Source organism: Panulirus ornatus, chromosome 16 (assembly GCF_036320965.1).
Source record: "Panulirus ornatus isolate Po-2019 chromosome 16, ASM3632096v1, whole genome shotgun sequence".
NCBI lineage: Eukaryota > Metazoa > Arthropoda > Malacostraca > Decapoda > Palinuridae > Panulirus > Panulirus ornatus.
In genome coordinates this window covers 43,226,998-43,253,880 of record NC_092239.1, presented here as the reverse complement: position 1 = coordinate 43,253,880, position 26,883 = coordinate 43,226,998, and the positions used below count along the sequence as shown (strand labels likewise).

Sequence of the window (26,883 nt, the reverse complement as noted above, 5' to 3'; positions counted from 1 at the left end):
ACACCATGTGGAGCCAACATCCACACCAAGCGGAGTCAACAACCACACCAAGTGAAGCCATCACCCACATCAAGTGGAGCCAAGAACTACACCAGTGAAGTCAACAAACACACCAAGTGAAGCCATCATCCACTCCAAGTGGAGCCAACAACTTTACAATGTGAAGCCAACAACCACACCATGTGAAGTCAACAAGCAGACCATGTGAAGCCAACAACCACACCATGTGAAGCCAACAACCACACCATGTGAAGCCAACAACCACACCATGTGAAGCCAACAACCACACCACGTGAAGCCAACAACAACACCATGTGAAGTCAACAAGCACACCATGTGAAGCCAACAAGCACACCATGTGAAGCCAACAAGCACACCATGTGAAGTCAACAAACACACCATGTGAAGTCAACAAGCACACCATGTGAAGCCAAAAATTACACCATGTGAAGCCATCATCCACACCAAGAGAAGTCAACAACCACACACTGTGAAGCCAACAACCACACCATGTGAAGCCAACAACCACACCATGTGAAGTCAACAAGCACACCATGTGAAGCCAACAACCACACACCATGTGAAGCCAAAAATTACACCATGTGAAGCCATCATCCACACCAAGTGAAGTCAACAACCACACACTGTGAAGCCAACAAGCACACCATGTGAAGTCAACAAACACACCATGTGAAGTCAACAAGCACACCATGTGAAGCCAAAAATTACACCATGTGAAGCCATCATCCACACCAAGTGAAGTCAACAACCACACACTGTGAAGCCAACAACCACACCATGTGAAGCCAACAACCACACCATGTGAAGTCAACAAGCACACCATGTGAAGCCAACAACCACACACCATGTGAAGCCAAAAATTACACCATGTGAAGCCATCATCCACACCAAGTGAAGTCAACAACCACACACTGTGAAGCCAACAACCACACCAAGTGAAGCCAACATCCACACCAAGTGAAGCCAACATCCACACCAAGTGAAGCCAACATCCACACCAAGTGGAACTGACAACCACACCACGACAACCACATCACGTGGAGCCGAAAAACACACCATGTGGAGCCAGCACCCGCACTCTACGGAGCCGACAATCACACCAAGTGAAGACAACAAACACACTGTGGAGCCGACAACCAGACCATGTGGAAACATGAACAACACGATACAGAACCAACAACCAAACTATGGAGGCCAACAACCCGTGTACACCATGTGGAGCAATCAACCACAGAATGCGGAACCAACATCCTCACCATGTGGAGCCAGTACCCTCACTATATGGACACGAAATCTACACCATGTGGAGCCAATACCCTCACTATATGGACACGAAATCTACACCATGTGGAGCCAATACCCTCACTATATGGACACGAAATCTACACCATGTGGAGCCAGTACCCTCACTATATGGACACGAAATCTACACCATGTGGAGCCAGCACCCTCACTATATGGACACGAAATCTACACCATGTGGAGCCAGCACCCTCACTATATGGACACGAAATCTACACATGTGGAGCCAACGAACACACCGTGTGGAACTAAGAGCCACACCACACGGAGTAAGTAAACCACAAGACTCCATTACGTCAGAGCTATGGGAATGAAGGGCGGGCGATAATCGAAATTACACAATTAACACATACCACTCAACTGACCTCAAAAAGAAGACGGTCCAGACATAAGTGATTATCATTTCTTTGTCTTGTTAGCTGAGACGCCGCGGGCAACTCAGGACCTAATCTAGGCCATCTCATTAACGTCCTCTATATATATATATATATATATATATATATATATATATATATATATATATATATATATATGCATATATATTATACTATTTTATAATTTCTTTATAGATAAGAACGCAAAAATTATAAAACAGTACTATATATATATATATATATATATATATATATATATATATATATATATATATATATATATATATAAAATACTATTTTATAATTTCTTTATAGATAAGAACGCACACTTTCATAGAACACATAATACTTCCAAAGCAAAAGGTCCTGGGTTCGAATCTTGATTGTTGGAGAGTATAAAGTAGTGAACATATATATGTATATACAGATATATATATATATATATATATATATATATATATATATATATATATATATATATATATATATATATATATATATCATCCCTGGGGACAGGGGAGAAAGATTACTTCCCAGGGATTCCCTGCTTGCCGCACAAGGCAAATAAAAAGGGAGGGAGCGAGGGGGGGCTGGAAATCCTTGCCTCCCGTTATTACTTTTCCAAAAGATGGAAGTGAGAATTTGGCTAAGTGAGGATATTCCCTCAAACGTTCAGTCCTCTGTTCTTAACGCTACCTTGCTAACGCGGGAAATTTATATATATACATATATATATATATATATATATATATATATATATATATATATATATATATATATATATATACATATATATATATATATATTATTACTATTATACTTAATCGCTGTCTCCCGCATCAGCGAGGTAACGCAAGGAAACAGAGGAAAGAATGGCCCAACCTACGCATAAACACATACACATAAACGTCCACACATATACATACCTATATATTTTAACGTGTACATACATATACATACACAGACATATACATGTATACACATGTGCATTTTATACTTGCTGCCTTCATCCATTCCGTCGCCAACCCGCCACACATGAAATAGCATCCCCCCCTCAGGTAGCGCTAGGAAAAGACAACAAAGGCCACATTCGTTCACACTCAGTCTCTAGCTGTCATGTGTAATTCACCGAAACCACAGCTCCCTTTCCACATCCAGGCCCCACAAAACTTTTCATGGTTTACCCCAGACGCTTCACATGCCCTGGATCAATGTATTTACAGCACGTCGACCCCGGTACACCACATCGTTCCAATTCATTCTATTCCTTGCACGCCATCATATAATATATATATATATATATATATATATATATATATATATATATATATATATATATATATATATATATATATGTATATATATATATATATATACACATATATATATATTTCTATCTATCTATTCTTATTATACTTAGTCGCTGCCTCCCACGTTAGCGAGGTAGCGCAAAGAAACAGACGTAAAATTGGCCTAACCCACCCACATACACATGTATATACATACACGTCCACACACGCACTTATACATACCTATACATTTCAATGTATACATGCATATACATACACAGACATATACATATATACACATGTACATACTCATACTTGCTGCCTTCATTCATTCCCGTCGTTACCCCGCCACACATGAAATTCCACCCCCCCCCCCCCTCCCCCCCGCGCGAGGTAGCGCTAGGAAAACACAACAAAGGCTACATTTGTTCACACTGTCTCTATCTGTCATGCGTAATGCACCGAAACCACAGCTCCCTTTCCACATCCAGGCCCCACAAAACTTTCCATGTTTTACCCCAGACGCTTCACATGCCCTGGTTCAATCCACTGACAGCACGTCCACCCCGGTATACCACCTTGTTCCAATTCACTCTATTTTTTGCACGCCTCTCACCCTCCTGTATGTTCGAGCCTGAGCCTGGTACCTATTCTATCGACGAATCTCAAAGGGTGGATGAGCAGCTGGGCTGAATGTGGACCGACTGCCGCAACCAGGATTCGTATCTGTGAGCTACAACCACGAAGGCATAACAAAAGGGGTTCCTTCAACGTACTCATAGGCTCGTTCATCTATACCTTTACGCCATATCTTCCAGATCAGTTTGTGATAATGCATTTAATAAAATGTGAAAGAAAATAACGTAAAAGTCGTTCTGAAGTCTGGAGCATCGTAGGCCCTGCGAATATCGGGACATTGTGTTCCTTTTACATTATATTTTGTTCAGTAGAACGAAACAAAACGATAGATCCTTTAAGAACACCAACTTTCACGACTGGAAAATATTACAAAATGCAACACAAAGCTAAGCTATTTTAGAGATGAAAAATACCATTCTTATTACAGACACAATGAGAAAGTCACGCTTTATCCATTTCTTTTTTTTTTTTCAGGGAAAGGTTGTGCAGCCTTAATGGCCAACAGACAGCCAGTCGATAACCATTAGTTCGTACAACGCACATACCACAGACGCAACTTCCAGTTGACTTTCTGATGGCTATGCACAACAAGACATTCTTCCCCAAGTCTTCGTCGTCCCATCACCTTAACATAATCCCATACATTATAACATCCTATATATCCAATAATTAGTTCTGTTTTGGAGATCATAATAAAATTTTGTACAAAACATAAATATTTAGAATAAGAATATAGTATGGATTTCTCAGATCTCGTGGAAATAAATAAGAAAATTATTACCATAATTTTCTTTGTCTTCGAATGCTTTCGACAGTTGATGGCGGCTTCCAACTGTCTCTGACACATTTCCAATTGGCATACCGCAGGTCCCGGGTTCGATCCTGTCTGTTGGAGGTTTTTTGTATATATATATATATATATATATATATATATATATATATATATATATATATATTTTTTTTTTTTTATTATACTTTGACGCTGTTTCCCGCGTTGGCGAGGTAGCGCAAGAAACAGACGAAAGAGTAGCCCAACCCACCCACATACACATGTAAATACATAAACGCCCACACACGCGCATATACATACCTATACATTTCAACGTATACATACATATATATACGCAGACATATACATATATACACATGTACATATTCATACATGCTTCCTTCATCCATTCCTGCCGCCACCCCGCCACACATGAAATGGCATCCTCCTCGCCCCGCAAGAGCGCGAGGTAGTGCCAGGAAAAGACAACAAAGGCCACATTCGTTCACACTCAGCCTACAGCTGTCATATATATATATATATATATATATATATATATATATATATATATATATATATATATATATATATATTTTTTTTTTTTTTTTTTCATACTATCCGCCATTTCCCGCGACAGCGAGGTAGCGTTAAGAACAGAGGACTGGGCCTTTGAGGAAATATCCTCACCTGGCCCTCTTCTCCGTTCCTTCTTTTGGAAAATTGAATATATATATATATATATATATATATATATATATATATATATATATATATATATATATATATATATATATATATATATATATATATTATCATAGTATCCCTGGGGATAGGGGAAAAAGAATACTTCCCACGTATTCCCTGCTTAGAAGGCGACTAAAAGGGAAGGGAGCGGGGGGCTGGAAATCCTCCCATCTCGTTGATAGTATGAAGGGGGGTAATGAGGATGTAATAACAAGTAGTGGTGATGTAAGAAGGAGATGTAGTGAGTATTTTGAAGGTTTGTTGAATGTGGTTGATGATAGAGTGGCAGAAATAGGGCGTTTTGGTCGAGGTGGTGTGCAAAGTGAGAGGGGTCAGGGAGAATGATTTGGTAAACAGAGAAGAGGCAGTGAAAGCTTTGCGGAAGATGAAAGCCTGCAAGGCGGCGGGTTTGGATGGTATTGCTGTGGAATTTATTAAAAAAAGGGGATGACTGTATTGTTGACTGGTTGGTGAGGTCATTCAATGTATGTACGACTCATGGTGAGCTGTCTGAGGATTGGCGGAATGCTTGCATAGCGCCATTGTACAAAGGCAAAGGGGATAAGAGTGAGTGCTCAAATTATAGAGGTATAAGTTTGTTGAGTATTCCTGGGAAATTATATGGGAGGGTATTGATTGAGAGAGTGAAGGCATGTACAGAGCATCAGATTGGGGAAGAGCAGTGTGGTTTCAGAAGTGGTAGAGGATGTGTGGATCAAGTGTTTGCTTTGAGGAGTGTATGTGAGAAATAATTTAGAAAAACAAATGGATCTGTATGTAGAATTTATGGATCTGGAGTGCCAAGTTGTTAGAAGCAGAGATAAGTTTTTATCGAGACTGTAAGGCATGTGTACGAGTAGGAAGACAGTTAAGTGATTGGTTCTCAGTGAATGTCGGTTTGCGGATGGGGTGCGTGATGTCTCCATGGTTGTTTAATTTGTTTATGGATGGGGTTGTTGGGGAGGTGAATGCAAGACTTTTCGAGAGAGAGGTAAGTATGCAGTCGCTTGTGGATGAGAGGGCTTGAGAAGTGAGTCAGTTGTTGTTCACTGATGATACAGGGCTGGTGGCTGATTTGCGTGAGAAACTGCAGAAATTGGTGACTGTTTCGTAAAGTGTGTGAAAGAAACAAGCGGAGAGTAAATGTGAATAAGAGCAAGGTTATTAGGTACAGTAGGGATAAGGGACAAGTCAATTGGGAGGTAAGTTTGAATGGAGAGAAACTGGAGGAACTGAAGTATTTTAGATATCTGGGAGTGGATTTGGCAGCGGATGGAACCATGGAAGCGGAAGTGAGTCACAGGGTGGGGGAGGGGGCGATAGTTCTAGGAGCGTTGAAAAATGTGTGGAAGGCGAGAACATTATCTCGCAAAGCAAAAATGGGTATGTTTGAAGGAATAGTGGTTCCAACAATGTTATATAGTTGCGAGGCGTGGGCTATAGATTGGGTTGTGCGGAGGAGGGTAGATGTGTTGGAAATGAGATGTTTGAGGACAATATGTGGCGTGAGGTGGTTTGATCGAGTAAGTAATGAAAGGGTAAGAGAGATGTGTGGGAATAAAAAGAGTGTGGTTGGGAGAGCAGAAGACGGTGTGTTGAAATGGTTTGGTCACATGGAGAGAATGAGTGAGGAAAGATTGACAAAGAGGATATATGTGTCAGATGTGGAGGGAACGAGGAGAAGTGAGAGACCAAATTGGAGGTGGATCGGGGTCTGTGCATGCAGGAGGGTGAAAGGCGTGCAAGGAATAGAGTGAACTGGAACGATGTGGTAAACAGGGGTCAACGTGCTGTCAATGGATTGAACCAGGGCATGTGAAGCGTCTAGGGTAAACCATGGAAAGCTTTGTGGGGCCTGGATGTGGAAAGGGAGCTGTGGTTTCAGTGCATTAGACATGACAGCGAGGGGAGGGGGTTGTCATTTCATGTGTGGCGGGGTGGCGACGGGATGAATGAAGGCAGCAAGTATGAATTATGTACATGTGTATATATGTATATGTGTGTGTATGTATATATATGTATACGTTGAAATATATATATATATATATATATATATATATATATATATATATATATATATATACACAGTCCCATAGCCTAGCGGTTAGCATGCCTGCCTCTTGCACAGGGGTCCCAGGTTCGATCCTGGCTGTTGGAGGTTTGTATGTTCTATGAAGGTGCGCGTTCATATGCACTTTATTCGTATATATATATATATATATATATCTGTGTATGTATGTATACGCTGAAATGTATAGGTATGTATATGTGCGTGTGTGGGCATTTATGTACATACATGTGTATGTGGGTGGGTTGGGTTCTTCTATCGTCTGTTTACCTGCGCTACCTCGCTAACGCGGGAGATAGCAACTAAGTATATAACATATATATATATATATATATATATATATATATATATATATATATATATATATATATATATACACACACACACACACACACACACACATACACACACACACACACACACACACACACACACACAACTGGAAATCCTATACGTCATGAGTATGAAAGAAGCTATGTATTTAAATGAATTATAGATTCTTCGTAAGGCTTTCCACCTGTGAAACGACGATAAGAGCCTTGACCACAACAATACGTCCCAGAGCACAACGGTACGACACTAGAATACGACGGTACGACCCTTCTTTACGACAATACGATCCACTGAGCACGACGGTACGACACTGGAATACGACGGTACGACCCTAAGGTATGATACTCTGACTTCTGACCTGACCTCTCAGACCATCATTATACCCGTCAAACTGTCATGTCCATGTGAAGCTTATTCTAAGTGCTCAGTAAACATCGTATATAGTATACATACAACTATACCTGTAACATAATTCCGTATACTTGATAAACGATTATTTCTATACTTATATGAATATTCCAATAACACCAGCTATACTTACCTCTTACGTCTCACTTATAACTGACAATATAAATAAGACACTGATCATTCTCGATGGGCAATATGTACATACATGTCAGGAGGAGACAGACAATGTAAGATGATGATGACGACACTTTCCACAATTTTTCCCGCATCATCATACACACTCACCCTATACCAGTACCCACTATTACCCTCCCTCCCTTACATCTCGTCCCAGTACCCACTATTACCCTCCCCCTCCCTTACATCTCGTCCCAGTACTCACTATTACCCTCCCTCTCTCCCTTACATCTCGTCCCAGTACCCATATTTCCTTCCCTCTTAAGTTTCGTCCCAGTACCCCCATTTCCCTTCCCCACTCGGCCACGCCAACCTTGACCCAGTACAGGAGGCATTACACCAGCGATCAACACGGCCTCTGTCATGACTGTGATGCGGGCCGACTCCTGTTCACGGAAGACCTCGGCAAGCGGCATTTCTTGGTAAGAAAAAAAAAAATATGTATAAAAAAATAACAAAAACTCCATTTCTGGACTTGAAGTCATACTAGAAGGTATATTAAAATATCACAGTCCACTGTCGTCTGACTGAAGAGAAGGATACTCTCAGAGAAGGTCGGACATGCGATACAGGATTACTGAGAAGTGGAAGAAAAATATCTGAGTTCGGTTATGTGAAAGAAAACGGAAATATAACGATGAGAATATGGCGGAGAAAGAAGTTAAACATACGAATGAAATGACAACCCAAACAAATTATGATACAAGAAAATACAAGAAAAAACAAAAACCTCAGCGAGTACACAGACCCCTGTCAACATGTGAGACACATACAAAATGTGAGAGACAATCTTTCCCTCTGTTTCAACGAGCATTTTTACGAACACCATCGCGACGGACCACGGGTCTCCGAAATACGAGTCCAGTACGCTAACACGAGCCATCATTTTATACTACTGGAAAGATGTCTCGCCAATCGCACATTATAATGAGAAGGTAAAGCTTCTAAAAAGACATTAGATAGATTATAAATAATACTGGAAGAAATGATCAATGAAATTTCATTTAACTTTACTATAACTGTGAAGCTAAGACAGGCAAATCATGGTAATACTTTAATGAAATATACTGATTATTTTTCCTAAAATGTAAAGGTACGACCCTTGAACGAGACGATGGATGTACGACGGTACGACTCCCTGAGGACGACGGTGTACGACTCTTAAGATCAGCGTAGGACCCCCGACCACGACGGTAGGACTCTTGAGCACGACGGTACGACGACTGACTACGACTGTACGACCCCCTCAGTCGGGAAGGGTCTTGCCGCTGAACTGAAGGATCGTTCCTTTAAGACCATTATATATCCCCAATAACCAGACACATGGGCACTTCATAACATCAATAAATCACACATCATCATCAATTCTCTTGAGTGCAGCGACCACAGAGGCTATGCCAACACAGGAACACATGGCTCAACACACACGCACGCAACACCACAAACACACCACCATCACCAGTCGACCTTCTTAATGTAGAGACCCAACACAAAAGCTACATCTAAGACGGTGAAACACGGTCACACTGAGGCTATAGAACTCGTCCCCACTAGTTGTTGTATACTGGCGATAAGCTGGTGGTGATCCCACCCTAGACACAGGTGTGTCTACCAATACGAAACACCTGTAGAGCAGGTGTGCTCGTGGCGCAGCTGTGGGAGAACGAGGGAGGATGAGACACCTTTAAAAATAGATACAGAATGAAGTGGACAAGGGGTGAACATTTTCTTACCCCCAAACGAGCGGAGGAGTTTTGGTGTGGAGACCTGAATGGCTTCATCATTCTTCACTAAAAATGTCCCCATCTATTTTCTTCGGTCATTCCACAGTCGGTAACAATTCCCGTAGCATCTACTCCTTCAAGCGCACATAAACCCAACCCAAACTTCACATTCATCCTAACCCTTCCCCCAGCCTAGCTCGTCTCTCTCCTCTCACTCGCCCTTTCAACCCTTACATCATACACGATTCACCTCACTCCCAAAGGCGATGCTATAATAGCTAAGAGTTATTATGTCGTACTCAACGGTCGTACCGTCGTACTCAACGGTCATACCGTCGTACTCAACGGTCATACCGTCGTACTCAACGGTCATACCGTCGTTCTCAACGGTCATACCGTTGTACTCAACGGTCATACCGTCGTACTCAACGGTCATACCGTCGTACTCAACGGTCGTACCGTCGTACTCAACGGTCATACCGTCGTTCTCAACGGTCATACCGTCGCACTCAACGGTCATACCGTCGCACTCAACGGTCATACCGTCGTACTCAACGGTCATACCATCGTACTCAACGATCATACCATCGTACTCAACGGTCATACCGTCGTACTCAACGGTCATACCGTCGCACTCAACGGTCATACCGTTGTGCTCAACGGTCATACCGTCGTACTCAACGGTCATACCGTCGCACTCAACGGTCATACCGTTGTGCTCAACAGTCATACCGTCGTACTCAACGGTCATACCGTTGTGCTCAACGGTCATACCGTTGTGCTCAACGGTCATACCGTCGTACTCAACGGTCATACCGTTGTGCTCAACGGTCATACCGTTGTGCTCAACGGTCATACCGTTGTGCTCAACGGTCATACCGTTGTGCTCAAGGGGGTTAACATTGTTTCCTAAGCTTAAAATGAGTGGATAAATTTTTGTTACCTACAACAGCGTATGTGATACCGTGAAATAATTCATTACCTTCACGTACGTAGTAAATTGGATACCACCCTAAAAGAACGCGACGTCTGCAGACGGTCATTGCAAGTAATATTCCACTCCATGGTCATCAAGCAAAGTCCGTTTCTACGTCACTGGGGCTGATACTCAAAATGGGCCACTTGCAGACAAGGATCTACCACGTACATCAAGATCAAAGTCGTATTCCTCCCGTGACTTCAGTAAATGTTGTGTCCCCCGTTGAATAATGAAGCCAAGCTGCTGTCTACCGCCCCAGTTCCGGTGGTGCCAAATCAATATTTTTTCGCCGTTTCACAAATATCACGATTTTCGTGACCTCTTCGAAGCCAGACCCACTGAAGTAACTGACACTCGTCGTGACTACAGTGTGTGTTACAGTTGTGTATATGGAAAGATTCGTCAAGACTAAGAGTGGCACAACTTTTAGTACTCGAATGTACAACGTCAGATGTATGTGCTCGGGCTGCCATCACTGACTGGTACAGGACGACCCGTGTGTGGGCTCATAGGCGGATCTGTGTGGCGTAAAATGTGTTGAACTTCATTTTTCAGATAAATTCAATTAATGCGTTACACTTACTTGGCTATCAATTGTGACGTAGATAAATGAGGTAAATGATTATTTAAAGGCCTTAAAATTAGCGACAATATTTTTAGAAAATTTTCTCTAATTTCTTTTATCATATAACATCAAACAGCATAAGTTATCTGACAACATTAATGAGATTACTATTTCTCAAAAAGCCCTTACATGAAATTATTTTTGGCTTTTATCTTTCAATGTTTACGCATACGAAAGGCACCTACAGATTATGATAATTGTGACAACTACTTAAAATCAGCCATACACAGCAACATACTGGAATTACAGCATAATATTATGATCATATTTCAAAAGTCACCCTCTGTTATAATATATTTTCCTCTCTCGTCCACATTATGTTTCATGCAAGCTGTTTCTGTCTGCCAATCATTTACAACCACAACATTTGCATGCATGAAAAAAAAAAAGCTTCATTTTCACGAAAATATTAACACTAATACAAGACAAATTATTTCAAAGGATAAAAATTTTGTGGAGACTAATTTACCATGAGGAACAGGTGACAAATAATGTGAAAAAAAAAAGCTTCATTTTCACGAAAATATTAACACTAATACAAGACAAATTATTTCAAAGGATAAAAATTTTGTGGAGACTAATTTACCATGAGAACAGGTGACAAATAATGTGAAAAAAAAAACCACGTTCTTAATTCTACTTTTCCTGCCTGAGTGACCCACATAAACCTCACACTTGTCACACTTGTGACTGTTATCATCCAATGACATAACCACATGCAAAGGTCCATTTCTGGTCGGCGCTACACAGACAGGGGGGAGAGAGAGAGAGAGAGAGAGAGAGAGAGAGAGAGAGAGAGAGAGAGAGAGAGAGAGAGAGAGAGAGAGAGAGAGAGAGAGAGGAGGACGTGACACACTAAATACGACGGAGGTCTGAATTGTTACGCCGTAACGCCAACTGTTTCTCCGCAGTGTGGGTGGTGGCGGTGGCCAGCGAGGCCGTGGAGGTGCACGCAGTTCCGTCGTGGTATGCCATCGCTTCCCTCATTACCGCACTCCACCAAGTGCTGCCACTTTGCCGGTCACACGTCCCTGTAATTGCCACACTTGTTACAGCTTTTTTTATATTCCTTGTATCTTGGCTATCTTATCCGGCAAAACGCAACACAGGACAAAATTTGACCGTGTGAATTAAAACAGGGTTCTTTTTCCGAACGCAATTTGCATAACAAACGTAACAGTGAGTAATGAGTCGCATTCACATCCTGTCTACACAGAACGTCCAACGAAACAGCAAGAGATACGGTTATGTACAGAACGATTAGTACAGAGTACACCCAACAGACAGCGATACTGTTCTGTGTACATCCACTTCACATTAGCACAACCCACAGAAAATTACTAATTCTAAGGACAAACTACCATACACACACACATACACACAACACATCCAACAGCAATCATTTGGCTTTACATTCCACTGCCGGAGTTGAGGCAGAAAACGACTAACCAAAAGTACAAATAATTGAGGAAGGTTGTCTAGAAATTAGCAGAAACGGCACGGGCAACTGACGCTATAATTAAAGCCATCCAATTAATCCTATATATATATATATATATATATATATATATATATATATATATATATATATATATATATATATATACCCTAGCCTGAGCCAGATACCAATTCTATCGACCCAACCCCTAGGAGTGGATGAACATCTGCGTTGACTGTGGACCGCCTGCCGCTACCTGGATTCAAACCCATGCGCCCGACCCTGGGCGGCCCGTGAATGCGTCAGGAACGCTAAGCGCCACAACCACGGAAGTCGCAACGTTGCCTCCAATTAAAACTGTTATACTCCACTAAAACCGGCCTAATTCTAACGTAATATTGTACCCACTATGGCCAACGGTAATATCCTTCAGCATGACGTAAGACCGCTTGGTTCGGGTCTAAGGCTGGCCATTGTACCTAAGAGTCGTATCCTCGAGCTGAAGATGATAGCAAGTACAACAAACGACCATAGAGGGAGCTGCTTAATTTCACACAGTTCACGGGTGCGAACTCGAAGTTCCTCACAGACAGTTTGGGAACTAGAGAGAGTAGAGGTTTATACAGGACAGAATCCCTAACATACTTCTCGTTCAAGTTAAATAACAAGAAAGATAATACGGCAGAGAAAAGGAACAGGTTGGGGTAAGGGTTACAAAGGATGAGAGAGAGAGAGAGAGAGAGAGAGAGAGAGAGAGAGAGAGAGAGAGAGAGAGAGAGAGAGAGAGAGAGAGAGAGAGAGAGAGCTTTGCTGATTCTAATCACGTGTAAGCCACGGCTTTTATCCTCACTTCGAGGATGGTTGAGAAATATGGGTACCTGGCGTGATCTAGTATTTGCTGATAACCACGAGGAAAAATGAAACACAATAAGACCAAAGTGCACTTACGTGCGATCATCTCCCCAAACTATGTAATCACAGGTAAGAGGTTGATGAAAGCCTGCAAAACGACGGGTTTGGATGGTATTGCAGTGGAATTTATTAAAAATGGGGGTGACTGTGTTGTTGACTGGTTGGTAAGGATATTTAATGTATGTATGGCTCATGGTGAAGTGCCTGAGGATTAGCGGAATGCTTGCATAGTGCCATTGAAAAAAGGCAAAGGGGCTAAAGGTGAGTTTTCAAATTACAGAGGTATAGGTTTGTTGAGTATTCCTGGGAAATTTATATGGGAGGGTATTGATTGAGAGGGTGAAAGCATGTACAGAGCATCAGATTGGGGAAGAGCAGTGTGGTTTCAGAAGTGGTAGAGGATGCGTGGATCAGGTGTTTGCTTTGAAGAATGTATGTGAGAAATACTTAGAAAAGCAGATGGATGTGTATGTAGCATTTATGGATCTGGAGAGGGCATATGATAGAGTTGATAGAGATGCTCTGTGGAAGGTATTAAGAGTATATGGATATATACACATGTACATAATTCATACTTGCTGCCTTTATTTATTCCCGTCGCCACCCCGCCACACATGAAATGACAACCCCCTCCCCCCGCACGCGCGTGAAGCAGCATTAGGAAAAGACGACAAAGGCCACATTCGTTCACACTCAGTTTCTAGCTGTCATGTATAATGCACCGAAACCACAGTTCCCTTTCTACATCCAGGCCCAACAAAACTTTCCATGGTTTACCCCAGACGCTTTACATACTCTGGTTCAATCTAGTGATAGTATGTCGACCCCGGTATACCACATCGTTCCAATTCACTCTATACGTTGCACGCCTTTCACCCTCCTGTAAGTTCAGGCCCCGATCGCTCAAAATCTTTTTCACTCCATCCTTCCACCTCCAGTTTGGTATAACACTTCTCGTTCCGTCCACCTCTGACACGTATATCCTCTTTGTCAATCTTTCCTTACTTATTCTCTCCATGTGACCAAACCATTTCAACACATCCTCTTCTGCTCTCTCAACCACACTCTTTATGTTACCACACATCTCTCTTACCCTTTCATTACCTACTCGATCCACCTCACACTACATATTGTCCTCAAACATCTCATTTCCAACACATCCACCCTCCGTCGCACAACTCTATCTATAGGCCATGCCTTGCAACCATATAACATTGTTGGAACCACTATTCCTTCAAACATACCCATTTTTGCTCTCCAAGATAATGTTCTCGCCTTCCACACATTTTTCAACGCTCCCCCACCCTGTAACAATTCCGCTTCCATGGTTCCATCCGCTGCTAAATCCACTCCCAGATATCCAAAACACTTCTCTTCCTCCAGGCTTTTTCCATTCAAACTTACCTCACAATTAACTTGTCCCTCAACCCTACTCAACCTAATAACCTTGCTCTTATTCACATTTACTCCCAGCTTTCTTCTTTCACACACTTTACCAAACTCAGTCACCAACTTGTGCAGTTTCTCACCCGAATCATCCACCAGCGCTCTATCATCAGCGAACAGCATCTGACACTTCCAAAACCCTCTCATCCAAAACAGACAGCATACTTGCCCCTCACTCCAAAACTCTTGCATTCACCCCCCTAACAACGCATCCATAAACAAATCAAACAACCAAAAAGACATCACGCATCCCTACCGCAAACCGACATTCACTGGGAACCAATCACTTTCGTCTCTTTCTACTTGTACACATGCCTTACATCCTCGATAAAAACTTTTCACTGCTTCTAGCAACTTACCTCCAACACCATATACTCTTAATACTTTTCAAAGAGCATCTCTATCAACTCTATCACATGCCTTCTCCAGATCCATAAATGCTACATACATATCCATCTGTTTTTCTACGTATTTCTCATATACATGCTTCAAAGCAAACACCTGATCCACACATTCTCTACCACTTCTGAAGCCACACTGCTCTTCCTCAATCTGGTGTTCTGTACATGCCTTTACCCTCTCAATCAATACCCTCCTATTTAATTTCCAAGGAATACTCTACAAACTTATACCTCTGTAATTCAAACACTCGCCTTTAGCCCCTTTCCCTTTTTACAATGGCACTATGCATGCATTCCGCCAATCCTCAGGCACTTCACCATGAACCATACATACAATGAATATCCTCACTAACCAGTCAACAAAACAGTCTTCCCCTTTTTTTAATACATTCCACTGCAATACCATCCAAACCCGCCGCCTTGCCGGCTTTCATCTTCCGCAAAGCATTTACTACCTCTTCTCTCTTTACCAAACCATTCTCCATGACCCTCTCATATACGTGCGCAGCTTCCAGCATTAACATGGCAGCACCAGGAACAGACAATGAAATAGCCTCAGTCGCTTACATCCATTCTCTGTCATGTACAATACACCGAAACCACAGCTCCATCAACATATGAGCCATGCAGGTTTCTTTTACTTAAACGAAGTACAAAGTACGAATACAGGAGGAAGCACTGTCTTGCCTACATCATCATCAGACTCGCCCGATATTTCGGGAAGGTTGTTCAGCACGTTTCGGAAGTTAAGACTCCTCGCCCTTCTCGCCAAACCAGGTTATCGCTGCTCCTGATACAATCGATCTAGTGAATTAACAATGGCCGAGGCTGAGTCCCAGTCTCGGATACCTGACACATAGTACAACCCCCTCCAGGCTCAAGGATCGTACCGTCGTGCTCAAGGGCTGTATCATCGTGCTCAAGGGTCGTATCGTCGTGCTCAAGGGTCGTACCGTCGTGCTCAAGGGTCGTATCGTCGTGCTCAAAGGTCGTATTGTCGTGCTCAAAGGTCGTATCGTCGTGCTCAAGGGTTGTATCATCGTGCTCAAGGGTCGTATCGTCGTGCTCAAAGGTCGTATCGTCGTGCTCAAGGGTTGTATCATCGTGCTCAAAGGTCATATTGTCGTGCTCAAAGGTCGAATCGTCGTGCTCAAGGGCTGTATCATCGTGCTCAAGGGTTGTATCATCGTGCTCAAAGGTCGTATCGTCGTGCTCAAGGGTTGTATCACCGTGCTCAAGGGTCGTACCGCCAGGCTCAAGGGTCGCATCGTCGTGCTCAAGGGTCGTATCACCGTGCTCAAGGGTTGTACCGCATTGCTCAATGGTCGCATCGTCGTGCTCAAGGGTCGTACCGCCAGGCTCAAGGGTCGCATCGTCGTGCTCAAGGGTCGTACCGCATTGCTCAAGGGTCGCATCGTCGTGCTCAAGGGTCGTATCACCGTGCTCAAGGGTTGTACCGCATTGCTCAAGGGTCGCATCGTCGTGCTCAAGGGTCGTACCGCCAGGCTCAAGGGTCGCATCGTCGTGCTCAAGGGTCGCACCGCATTGCTCAAGGGTCGCATCGTCGTGCTCAAGGGTCGCACCGCATTGCTCAAGGGTCGCATCGTCGTGCTCAAGGGTCGTATCATCGTGCTCAAGGGTCGCATCGTCGTGCTCAAGGGCCGGTATTGTCGTCCTCATGGGGTGGTAGCGTAGTCGTCTATCTTCCTACATCACAAACAATTAACATGTTCAGCGGTGGTTCCTTGTACACCTGCCACGTACGTACGGGTTGGCCTGGTGTGGCCTCCTCGACACACTCTCTCCTGCTACCCCCACACCCTCAGACACGTCGTAGTCATGCATTATGCAAGATCTTCATGATCTAAGAACGTGTCGTACTGCAAGGAAAACCTGTGTCATAATGTCTACTGTGTTAGTCTGCCCTTAACGACCCTTTTGAGGCAGGGCAAACACGACCTTGAGGCAGAAACAGTTTGACGACCCTTGTGTATTGTGAAGGAATGGCATTTGACTTGGTTCTTAAGAGGTCAAACCATCATACGTGCTCAAGGATCAGTACCATCGTGCTCGAGGATCGTAGCGTCGTGCTCAGCTCAAGCATCGTATCGTCGTGCTCAGCTCAAGGATCGTAGCGTCGTGCTCAGCTCAAGCATCATAGCGTCGTGCTCAGCTCAAGGATCGTAGCGTCGTGCTCAGCTCAAGCATCGTGCTCAGCTCAAGCCTCGTAGCGTCCTGCTCAGCTCAAGCATAGTAGCGTCGTGCTCAGCTCAAGCATCGTGCTCAGCTCAAGCCTCGTAGCGTCCTGCTCAGCTCAAGCATAGTAGCGTCGTGCTCAGCTCAAGCATCGTGCTCAGCTCAAGCCTCGTAGCGTCCTGCTCAGCTCAAGCATAGTAGCGTCGTGCTCAGCTCAAGCATCGTGCTCAGCTCAAGCCTCGTAGCGTCCTGCTCAGCTCAAGCATAGTAGCGTCGTGCTCAGCTCAAGCATCGTGCTCAGCTCAAGCATCGTAGCGTCGTGCTCAGCTCAAGGATCGTAGCGTCGTGCTTAGCTCAAGCATCGTAGCGTCGTGCTCAGCTCAAGCATCGTAGCGTCGTGCTCAGCTCAAGGATCGTAGCGTCGTGCTTAGCTCAAGCATCGTAGCGTCGTGCTCAGCTCAAGGATCGTAGCGTCGTGCTTAGCTCAAGCATCGTAGCGTCGTGCTCAGCTCAAGCATCGTAGCGTCGTGCTCAGCTCAAGCATCGTAGCGTCGTGCTCAGCTCAAGCATCGTAGCGTTGTGCTCAGCTCAAGCATCGTAGCGTCGTGCTCAGCTCAAGCATCGTAGCGTCGTGCTCAGCTCAAAAATCGTAGCGTTGTGCTCAGCTCAAGCATCGTAGCGTCGTGCTCAGCTCAAGGATCGTAGCGTCGTGCTTAGCTCAAGCATCGTAGCGTCGTGCTCAGCTCAAGCATCGTAGCGTCGTGCTCAGCTCAAGGATCGTAGCGTCGTGCTTAGCTCAAGCATCGTAGCGTCGTGCTCAGCTCAAGCATCGTAGCGTCGTGCTCAGCTCAAGGATCGTAGCGTCGTGCTTAGCTCAAGCATCGTAGCGTCGTGCTCAGCTCAAGGATCGTAGCGTCGTGCTTAGCTCAAGCATCGTAGCGTCGTGCTCAGCTCAAGCATCGTAGCGTCGTGCTCAGCTCAAGCATCGTAGCGTCGTGCTCAGCTCAAGCATCGTAGCGTCGTGCTCAGCTCAAGCATCGTAGCGTCGTGCTCAGCTCAAAAATCGAAGCGTTGTGCTCAGCTCAAGCATCGTAGCGTCGTGCTCAGCGCAAGGATCGCACTCAGAAGTCTGTGCGAGGATATTATGAAATTCCTTTCATATATCCAGCTCAACTTTCTTCGGAAAGTTAAAAGTCTAGCGACCCTTTCTTCATTTCCATCCCACATCATACCAGTTGACAACGATGTAATTTCATGAACAAGGCTCCAGCCAAGAGGAAAGAAGTCTCATTAAGGCCAGATAATGATAAATGGACCAGAAAAATTCTAAAGAACATTACGAAAGATTCAAGGGAAACCTATAGAGCGAGGTAACAAAAAATTAGGTTATTGTTGTAAAGAAGAAATGGTAAGTTCAACCCAATACAGCAGTTTTAGCGCGAGAAAATATGGTCATCAACCATGACACGGAGGGTGTGGGATGGTCCCGGCCATTACTTGAACACTCCTACGTCAGGAAGGTTGTACTTCCCTGGGCGGCAGCTGTCTACACCCTACTGACACGGAGGGTGTGGGATGGTCCCGGCCATTACTTGAACACTCCTACGTCAGGAAGGTTGTACTACCCTGGGCGGCAGCTGTCTACACCCTACTGACACGGAGGGTGTGGGATGGTCCCGGCCATTACTTGAACACTCCTACGTCAGGAGGGTTCAACTTCCCTGGGCGGCAGCTGTCTACACCCTACAGACACGGAGGGTGTGTGATGGTCCCGGCCATTACTTGAACACTCCTACGTCAGGAAGGTTGTACTACCCTGGGCGGCAGCTGTCTACACCCTACAGACACGACGCGACCTTAACTAAACTAAAACTTCATTTGAACTTTCGTCACTATTTCTCCTAAACATCTTGAGGTCAGTACAACCCTTACTTAGAGGACAACAGAACAACGCTGGAGCAACAGGACACCACAACCCAACAGTCGCACAACGGTACGACTGTTTGACCCACGAGCAAGATGTTTATAACCCTTAGGCACATAATGGCCTTGACCGTTTGACCTGACCCTTTCGTCATGTCAAAGGTCACAGTAATCCAACCCATGGGTCGTAAAGTCGTGCTCAAGGGTCGTGTCACATTCATAATGAGGTCTATAAACAGCAGCTTTACCGTGGCATCCTCAGCCACCCTTATATACAGAGACCTGCAGCCCATTACCAGACTCGGTGTTAAACTGCTTCTTCGCTGCTGTGATCCAAAAGACTTTTATTGTATATAAAAAACCTGCTAAACAGATCCTAATTACCATCAAGCTTTCCAAACAGGCAAGTTCATCTGAATACATAACATTCACGGTCTAAAAAAAATAATTCCGAGATGTCTGGAACTACAACACTAATTAAGCAGTACAATGGTTTACGTAAAACTCAAATATATTTCCAGCATTTTGTCTCCTTCTACCCGCCCGCCTTTCCCGCCTTAGCTAAGCGAAATGAGAACCTGGCGCGAGAACCTCCGGGGAAAAATTCTCACCTCTCTCCCTCCCCCATTTCAGCCTGGTCCTACGTCAGACCACATAATATACGTGGGCAATATTTACATCCGTGACCGGATCTCCATAACTGAATATGTATCTTCATAATCTCATCACGAATATCATTACAATTAATCCACTTTATCCAAGTAATTACTTTCCTTGGCGTCGCAAAGGTTGTGTAACCGAATATGCTCAAAAGAAATTTACGTAACCGGTTTCTGTTACTAGACGAGATGTCTGCCGGCTTAGTTACAGCCCAGCCCGGTTCACCCTAACATAATGATCTCAAATTACCTGTCCGTTTATTATAGCAATTATCTTAATTGTCGTGATGGAATTAATAGTCAAGTGCGGTACAAGTGTTTCAGGCTGACTAACGCCTTTTTCTTTACTTATATATATATATATATATATATATATATATATATATATATATATATATATATATATATATATATATATATATATATTTCTTTCAAACTATTCGCCATTTCCCGCGTTAGCGAGGTAGCGTTAAGAACAGAGGACTGGACCTTTAAGGGAATATCCTCACCTGGCCCCCTTCTCTGTTCCTTCTTTTGGAAAATTAAAAAAAAATGAGAGGGGAGGATTTCCAGCCACCCGCTCCCATATATATATATATATATATATATATATATATATATATATATATATATATATATATGAATGTGGCTTTTTTGTCTTTTCCTAGAGCTCCCTCGTATGTATGGATACGTTGAAATGTATAGGTATGTATATGTGCGTGCGTGGACGTTTATGTATATATATGTATATGTGGGTGAGAAGGGCCATTGTTCGTCTGTTTCCTTCCGCTACCTCGCTAACGCGGGAGACGGCGATTAAGTATAATAATATATACAAGATAGAGAGAGAGAGAGAGAGAGAGAGAGAGAGAGAGAGAGAGAGAGAGAGAGAGAGAGAGAGAAGGCCAGCAAGGTAAAACTCGTGACAACAACAAATAAAAGGCAAGAAATATACCTACAACAAAACAAATACATAAACATATAACAAAGGAAGATAAAACATGAAGATAAACAGAATAATATATATATATATATATATATATATATATATATATATATATATATATATATATATATATATATATATATATATATGCAGACATAAAAAATCGTCTGATGCAGACGTCTGACAAGTGTAAAGTAGGAGAGTGGAAACATTCAGCCGAAAACCCGAGCGAATATAATGAAACAGGAACACCAGATGCCGTAGATTTACTGAAGACGTTTGCCAAGTTATTCTCACCAAGAATAATAATCTGAAAAGATATCTACATTATCCTTCATCAGTTTCACTAGAAAGTTACCATATGCAGTACAGTATACATATCCGGCATAGGGTAGCGAGTGTGTGTGTGTGTGTGTGTGTGTGTGTGTGTGTAAACATACACAGACAGTAAAGACATCATACATATGTACAAGGTCTAGAGTGTAAAACTCTCTCCCCATAACACATATAGAGGAATCACATACATACATAGGAGAGAAATAATTACCAGGGTCGTGAGAAACACTATCATCCTTGTCCCAAATATTACTAACTGTAATGACATCATCAATGGGTAATATATATATATATATATATATATATATATATATATATATATATATATATATATATATATATATATATATCAACCACACTCTTTTTATTACCACACATCTCTCTTACCCTTTCATTACTTACTCGATCAAACCACCTCACACCACATATTGTCCTCAAACATTTCATTTCCAACACATCCACCCTCCTCCGCACAACGCTATCTATAGCCCATGCCTCACAACCATATAACATTGTTGGAACCACTATTCCTTCAAACATACCCATTTTTCCTCTCCAAGATAATGTTCTCGCCTTTCACACATTCTTCAACGCTCCCAGAACCTTCGCCCCCTCCCCTACCCTGTGTCTCACTCCCGCTTCCATGGTTCCATCCGCTGCTAAATCCACTCCCAGATATCGAAAACACTTCACTTCCTCCAGATTTTCTCACATGGAGAGAAAAAGTGAGAAAAGATTGACAGAGAGAACATATGCGTCAGAGGTAGAGGGGACGAAGAGAAACGGGAGAAAAAATTGGAGGTGGAAGGATGGAGTGGAAAAGATTTTGAGCCATCGGGGCCTGAACATACAGAAGGGTGAAAGGCTTGCAAGGAATAGAGTGAATTGGAACGATGTAGTATACCGAGGTCGACGTGCTGTCAATAGATTGAACCAGGGCATGTGAAGAGTCTGGGGTAAACCATGGAAAGTTTTGTGGGTCCTGGATGTGGAAAGGGAGCTGTGGTTTCGGTGCATTATACATAACAGATAGAGACTGAGTGTGAACGAATGTGGCCTTTTGTGTCTTCCTAGCGCTAACTCGCGCGCGTGCGGGGGGAGGGGGGATGCTATTTTATGTGTGGCTAAGTGGCGAAGGGAATGGATAAAGGCAGTATGAATGTGTACATGTGCATATGTCTGTATGTATATACATGTATACGTTGAAATGTATAGGTATGTGTATGTGAGTGTGTGGGCGTTTATGTATATACATGTGTATGTTGATGGGTAGGGCCATTCTTGGTCTGTTTCTTTGCGCTACCTCGCTAACACGGGAGACGGCGATTAAGTATGGAGGTTTGTATGTTATATGAAGCTGCGCGTTCATATGCACTTTGTTCATATATATATATATATATATATATATATATATATATATATATATATATTGGAAAGGATCACAATTTTGCGCGTGATCAAGATATTCCTATGAGTCCACGGGGAAAATGAAACACGATAAGTTCCCAAGTGCACTTTCGTGTAATAATCACATCATCAGGGGAGACACAAGAGAGAAATATAAGTCAATTGATATACATCGGAGAGACGTAGCTAGGACGCCATTTAGTAAACATGCGATATGTAATAAAACACCTAAAAAGGAAACTGAAAACGTTTAACTGATGTTTATACTGTAATATAAACTGACTTAATATTCTGAAGATATTCGAAGACGATATTTCAAAATTATCCCGAGCTGTGAGGATACTGTACACCTCAGAATGTTGTCTAGATAACTGCTGAGTTGGGAGGAACAAAAGGCCTACCACCAGTCCAGCTTGACTGGCCCAACTGATCGTACGTTCGTGTTGTGTGGACTGTTATGGTACTGCCTACAAACCCTGCCTAGCAACTATGGGACGTTTACTCGGGCCAACTATGGACGACGCACGAGCGCAGGTCAGGTGGAATGTGGTCTTCAAACTGAAAAATGAGACAAAATATAATTGATCGTAAAAGAGGTTACAGGTCTAAACCTGTTATTTGGAGGAAAACTTGCACAAGAACCAAAACTCCAGTTCAACAACGACATTCTCCTCCCGATGTCTTTAAAACAAAATTTTTGGTGTGGTAATGAATCCCCCCCCCTACACACACACACACACACACACACACACACACACAATGTCCCGCATGAAAGGCTGATCAAGAAGCTGCATCACCAGGCAGGAATAAGTGTGGGGGAACTTCTTCAATGGCTTGAAGACTATGTTAGTGAAAAGGAACAAAGGACGCATGCCAGAGATGCCTTCTACAAACGGGTGGAGGTCACCAGTGGCGTGCCGCGGGGTTCAGCACTGGGACCGTCACTCTTCTTGATGCATGTGAATGATGCGCCAGGTATGGACTCCTACATGAACATGTTTGCAGGTGACGCATGGGTCATGAGGCAGATGAAAAGTGAGGAGCATTACATCAGCTTACGAGGGGACACTGACAGTCTCCAATGTTGGTCTGATACACACACGGCTGATGAAATTCAACCCCAGTGAATGCAAATTAAGAGAGGATGCGACACGGTGAAAGGCCTCAATATGAATATCATTCAGCAGGAAATAAGCTGCAGGACTCTGTGTGCGAGAAAGACTTGGGAGTTGACATCGTCCTCAGTCTGACGCCAGAAGCCAATGGTAGGAAAACAATAAAGGTGACAACCTGTGTGCTAGCAAATGTTAGAACAGCGTTCAAGTATACCGTCGAGGAAATATCCAGAAAGCAGTTCACGTCCTATATAAGATTACGCGTGTACACACGCTTAATGGTAAAGACACGGCACATGTATTCAATGCTGAGTGTCGGGGCAATACAAGCGTAAAACTCCCTCCCCATAGCACACATATGACATCATTACCACAGATAATACCACTATCTTCACCTCTCTCAGTACCATCAACAATACCACCATCACACCATTATCGTAGCCTCTGGCACCATCACCACCACGACCACTAACCCCACACCCATACTGGTATGGGGTATACTTGATTTCGATGGCTTGTGCCGTTCCTATACACCCTACACCCCAACCCATGACCATCACCACCAGTCAGTCTCCCATTCAATAACTGTACTGGATGACACACACATACACACACCTTTCCTAAAAGCCATTACAGTATCGACTGTTGACCTGCCAGTCTCAACAGACATACCTGCCCCACTTTCTTGAACACGAACGAACTGCTTACTCGACAGAACTACTTCCTCACCAGTCTCCAACGTTGCACTAAGTCATGCTACTCAACAGTTGGTTTTGCATATATATATATATATATATATATATATATATATATATATATATATATATATATATTATCCCTGGGGACAGGGGAGAAAGAATACTTCCCACGTATTCCCTGCGTGTCGTAGAAGGCGACTAAAAGGGGAGGGAGCGGGTGGCTGGAAATCCTCCCCTCTCGTTTTTTTTTTTTTTAATTTTCCAAAAGAAGGAACAGAGAAGGGGGCCAGGTGAGGATTTTCCCTCTAAGGCCCAGTCCTCTGTTCTTAACGCTACCTCGCAAATGCGGGAAATGGCGAATCGTATGAAAAAAAAAAAATATATATATATATATATATATTCTGTGGCGCCTCCACCAAGAAGCCATTTAAATCAACAAAAGTGTTGCATTTTGCTTCTGAAGAGACGGCAGGTGTATTGTAAAGTACCCATAAAAAGACATGCCTGATTATGTAGAGACCAATTTTGATGAAAGGAGTGGAATTGTGCCATGTACAACACCATGGGGCAGGTGGTGGCAGACTGTATCTGAGGTCCATGCAGAGGTGAATGTTCCTGAGGGTACTAGATCCAAATTTATTCAAGTCATCAAACCATCTCACATTGAGGTGATAGTTTTGGATGAAGTGATTATTGTGGGACCTCTGTATGCTGTCGTAAGAGCAGATGAGACAGTATGGACTTTAGAGGACAAGAAAATACTGCATATTGCCATGACAAAGGCTGATGCCTGCAGCAAGGAGACAGTATGGGAGGGGTTGCTTGCAGATAACTTCTTAGCTGATCCATGGACTGTCCATGAGATGAGAAAGAAGTTGGATCTTGAGCGATTCCAGATCGAGAATCCTGGCTTTGACTTCAGTGGTGCCACACTCAAGAAATGTTATGACAATGTACCAGGATCTGTTCAAGAGAAATGGGAGGAAAAACAGAAGTCCCTTGCACCTCAGAATCAGACACAAGCATGCCAGGAGCAATGTAAAGAACACCATTCAGCTAGAAATGAAGGAAGCTGAAGAAAAAAAAGTAATTGCAGATATTATGAAGTTACTTAAGACTTCTCTTAACCATATTTAGTTGCTATCAAGTATCATTTCCCTGGGGATAGGGGAGAAAGAATACTTCCCACGTATTCCCTGCGTGTCGTAGAAGGCGACTAAAAGGGGAGGGAGCGGGGGGCTGGAAATCCTCCCCTCTCGTTTTTTTTAATTTTCCAAAAGAAGGAACAGAGAATTGGGCCAGGTGAGGGTATTCCCTCAAAGGCCCAGTCCTCTGTTCTGAACGCTACCTCGCTAATGCGGGAAATGGCGAATAGTTTGAAAGAAAAAAAAGAATATATATATATATATATATATATATATATATATATATATATATATATATATATATATATATATATATATTATCCCTGGGGATAGGGGAGAAAGAATACTTCCCACGCATTCCCTGCGTGTCGTAGAAGGCGACTAAAAGGGAAGGGAGCGGGGGGCTGGAAATCCTCTCCTCCCATTTTTTTTTAACTTTCCAAAAGAAGGAACAGAGAAGGGGGCCAGGTGAGGATATTCCCTCAAAGGCCCAGTCCTCTGTTCTTAACGCTACCTCGCTAATGCGGGAAATGTCGAATATGAATATATATATATATATATATATATATATATATATATATATATATATATATATATATATATATATATATAATCTAGACTCCTACCTCCTATTTCTCTCCCTCTCATTGCCATGTTGGAATCACGATTAGGGAAGTTAAGCAGCGGTGTGTCTGCATGGTAAATGAATGGGTGACCGCCTGACAGCACCAGATACTACTGGCACATGTGGTGAGCGCCACGCGTTAACCCTGACTAATATCCGGCTAAATCTGGTTATCAATACTCAA

The 26,883-nt window shown here is 43.1% G+C and overlaps 1 protein-coding gene and 1 pseudogene across 1 annotated transcript in view; one reads left to right on the top strand and one right to left on the bottom strand.

The window, feature by feature from the left end:
• LOC139754270 (uncharacterized) overlaps positions 1–26,883 on the bottom strand; it is a 313,522-nt gene that overhangs the window by 195,851 nt on the left and 90,788 nt on the right. The gene's annotated exons all lie outside the window — the stretch shown is intronic.
• Positions 25,341–26,227, top strand: LOC139753994 (nudC domain-containing protein 2 pseudogene; annotated as a pseudogene).